Below are 4,462 nucleotides of genomic sequence, written 5' to 3'. Positions count from 1 at the left end.
TATTCTAAAATGTTTAGTTGCGTGAATTTTCTTCGTAAATACTTGTACTGTCTGGAATAACTAGTGTCTCAGTTGTCTGGTGCTGCTATGACAAATACCACGCGCAGATGGCTTGAACATACAGCAATGCATCCTCTACGGTTTCGGAGACCAGCAGCCTGAATTCAGGACGGCAGCTGTAGAGGCAGTCTCTCTGTCCCTGTTGGCGCGTACCAAACCACACACACTGACGCATAACAACATGATGGAGAGTTTCTGAGCCTCTTTATGGGAGTTTCTGCATCTTTATGGGAGCAGCGGCCTCTCTTTCTCCTGCTGTGGAAATGATGTGGAGCCACATCTTACCTCTTCCACCTACCCCTGGGGAAGGGGAATCAAAACCCATCTTCACCCAAAGTACATTTTCAGAAGGCAGAGATCAGATATGACGCAAATGTCCACATTCCGTTACCTGCTCTGACACCAATCATTCCATCCATCACACTTTACTTCTCTGCTGGGTTAGATAATGTGTTGCCAGGGACGCACAGAACTCGTAGACAATAGTCAAGATGATGAGGGTTTATTTGGGGAGCTAGCAGGTTACAAGTCAGGTTCAAACATATTAAGGACACAGTTCTTTTGCCTGCAGCAATGCTTGAAGACATGTTCTCTCAGCCTCAGCCACATGGCCCTCTGGGTTTGGCCTGCTTGAGCATAGGTTTAAGAGCTCCTTTACCATTGGCCAGTGCCCATAGAGCCCCCACTCTGCAAGCAAGATGCCCACCTCCAGGCCCTCGGCGTCCCCATCCCGTGGGCCAGCCAGCTTGATCCCTGTCTCATGGTCTGCCACATCTCCTGCAGGGATCGTGCCACATCCTACTCTTAGTTCTTCTTTCTTTGTGATCATGGAATTCTCTTTCTGTTTCTGAGGTAGCTCACTTTATACTCTGCAGAATGGCAAAACTGACCAATCCTTGAGTCTTCTACACTTAATCTCTGTGATCCCACATTAGGTGAGTCATTAGGTGAGTGTTATAACGTTTTTTCTCTCGCTATAATGTACTCATTCATTTGTAGTACCATGAGCAATGCAGAATCAGATATGGTTTATATTATAATCTGCCAATATAATTTTATTTGAGTAGTGCTTATTTGAATTTAATTTTTAGGTATATGTTTGATAGATGACATTAAACTTTTTATTTTATTTAAGACAGCTCCCACATGGGGAAGCCCTGGTGCTGTAGTGGTTAAATGTTGAGCAGCAGTTCAAAACCACCAGCTGTATTTGGGGAGAAACATAAGGCTTTCTACTCTTGTAAAGAGTTATAGTCTTGGAAACTCAGAGGGGCGGTTCTGTCCTATCCCAAAGGGTCACAATGAGTCAGCATCGACTCCATGGGAGTGAGAGTATATTTTTCATTTGGATCACTGCTATCTTCTGAAAGGAAAACCAAACTGTAACTGTTGGAACTGAGCTCCCCCTGCTGCTAGTTTTATCCCCTTCTCTTGTATCCTATTCCTCTAAGCCTTTACATATCTGCTTCACCCATTAGAGAGGCAAGAATTTTTTTAAAAATGAAAAAAGTAGATGTTGGCAAGGTTGTGGAGAAACCCACCGATTGCTGGTGGGATTATAAATTGGGACAGATTGTCGAAGACAATAGGAGGGCTCCCCAAAGTTGAGCAAAACCACAACAACGTCAATCAAATCCACTGCCTTTGAGTGACTCTGCCTTATAGTGAGTGACCTTCTATGGGTCCAAAATTCCACTTGTAGGTATATGCTCAAAAGATTTAAAAACAGCAACACAAACAGACAAGTATATACCAATGTTTATTGTTCTTTTATAGCAACCAAAAGGTGAACAAGTTGAAATATCTATCAATTGATAAATGGATAAGTAAACATGGTATTGCATACATTGAAATAGTCCACGGTCATAAAGGGAAATTTAATATTGATATATGCCACAGCATAGATGAACTTAGAGAACATTATGCTAAGTGAAAGAGATAAATAGGACAAAATATTCATGTTTTCATAGATATGAAATAAACAGTTATGTAAAAACCATAAGTAATTAGATGTTACCAGGGTGGAAACCTCAGGAATCACAGCAGAATATTATCAGGGATAGAGCCAGATGAGCCTCACAGCTTAGAAGACACACAAAATATGGTTGAGGAAGCGCTGCCTTTTCAAAGTAGAGTCAACCATAATGACATGAAGGGAGTAAATCTGTTGGGACCTTCATTTGTTCATGGATATGACTCAAATTGAGAAGAAACAACTGCAAACATCTACTAATTAGTGAGCTGCAATGGACTGGTATTGGTCATTTTTAAGCAGACAGTCCTTTGGTTTACTATGCTGGGAATGGCAGATTCAAGAGGCATGACCATTGCATTCATTTTCGAAAGGACATTCCAAGATCTATCTTGAAGTACAAAGTTGTCCGTGATAGGACGATGTCTATCTGAACACAGTGAATACAACTGTTATTTCAATTTACGTACTAGCCACAAAAGCTAGTGATGCAGAATTTGATGAATTTTACCAATGTCTTCGGTCTGAAATCGATTAAGTGTGCAATCAGGATACATTGATAATCATTGGTGATAGGAATGCAAAAGTTGGGAACAAAGAAGACGTAGCGGCTGGAAAATACAGCCTTGGTGATAAGAATGAAGCTGGGGAATCACAGATAGAATTTTGCAAGACCAGCTACTCCTTCTATTGCCAATACCTTTGTTCACAACACTAGTGATGGTGTACATGTGGACTTCTCCAAATGGAATACACAAAAGTCAAATGGACTTCATCTATGGGAAGAGATGATGGAGAAGCTCAATATCAGCAGCTACCATTGGGCCAGGGCTGACTGTGGAAACAATCATCTATTGCTCACAAATACGTTCAGGTTGAAGCTAAAGAAAACTCAATGGAATCTATGAGAGTCAAAATTTGACCTTGAGTATATCCCACCTGAATTTCTAGAAACATCTCAAAAGCTGACATGATTCCTGGAACACTAATGCAGAAGCCTTGAGGACACCAAGAGCATCACACACGAAGAAAGCAAAAGGTCCTTAAAAAGAGGACAGAAAGAAAAGATCAAAGTGGACGTCAGAAGAGACTCTGATAATTGCTCTTAATGATAGAATCGTTAAGGCAAATGGAAGAAATGGTATGAAAAATGAGCTGAATAGAAAATCTGAAAGGGATGCTTGAGAAGATAAAGTCAAATATGATCATGAACTACACACCGAGCTAGAGAACCAAAAAGAAAGAACATGCTCAGCATGCCTTAAACCGAATAACTGAAAAATCTTCCACAATATTGAAAGATCCTAGAGGCAGGCTATTGAATGATACGGGAAGCATCAAAAGAAGTTAAAAGAATATAAAGTCACTATACCAAAACGAGCTAGTTGACATCCAACCATCTCAAGAGGTCGCGTGTGATCGAGAATCTCTCGTACTGAAGGAAGACGCCGGATGCGCTGAATCAATAACAGCGCATGCACGTAACGTTTTTGTGAAGATCATTCAACACTGGTTACAGAACTACATTGACAGGGAGACATCAGAAACCCTGGGAAGATTTAGAAGAGGATGTGGAACAAAGGATATCATTGCTGATATTGTATGGATCTTGGCTAAAAGCAGAGAATACCAGAAAAAAAAAACACCTTTTTTTGCTTGTGTTTTTTTTTTTTAACAATTTATTGGGGCTGATACAATTCTTTTCACAGTCCATACATCTACATACATCAATTGTATAAAGCACATCTGTACAGTCTTTGCCCTAATCATTTTTTTCTCCTCTTTTCTTCTTTTACATTTTATTAGGGACTCCAACAACTCTTACCACAATCCATACATATACATACATCAATTGTATAAAGCACATCCATACATTCCCTGCCCCAATCATTCTCAAGGCATTTGCTCTCCATTTAAGCCCCTTGCATCAGGTCCTCTTTTTTTCCCCCCCTCCCTCCCCTTTCCCCCCTCCCTCATATGCCCTTGGTAATTTATACCTCGTTATTTTGTCATATCTTGTCCTATTCGGGGTCTCCCTTCCCCCCTTCTCTGCTGTCCCTCTCCCAGGGAAGAGGTCACATGTGGCTCCTTGTAATCATTTCCCCCTTTCCAACCCACTCACCCTCCACTCTCCCAGCATCGTCCCTCACGCCCTTGGTCCTGAAGGTATCATCCACCCTGGATTCCTTGTACCTCCAGCCCTCATATGTACCAGTGTACAGCCTCTGTCCTATCCAGCCCTGCAAGGTAGAATTCGGATCATGGTAGTTGGGGGGAGGAAGCATCCAGGATCTGGGGGAAAGCTGTGTTCTTCATCGATACTACCTCACACCCTAATTAACCCATCTCCTCTCCTAAGCCCCTCTATGAGGGGATCTCCATTGGCCGACACTTGGGCCTTGGGTCTCCACTCTGCACTTCCCCCTTCAT

Source organism: Tenrec ecaudatus, chromosome 8, assembly GCF_050624435.1.
Source record: "Tenrec ecaudatus isolate mTenEca1 chromosome 8, mTenEca1.hap1, whole genome shotgun sequence".
Classification (NCBI taxonomy): domain Eukaryota; kingdom Metazoa; phylum Chordata; class Mammalia; order Afrosoricida; family Tenrecidae; genus Tenrec; species Tenrec ecaudatus.
Note: the sequence above shows the minus strand (reverse complement) of the source record.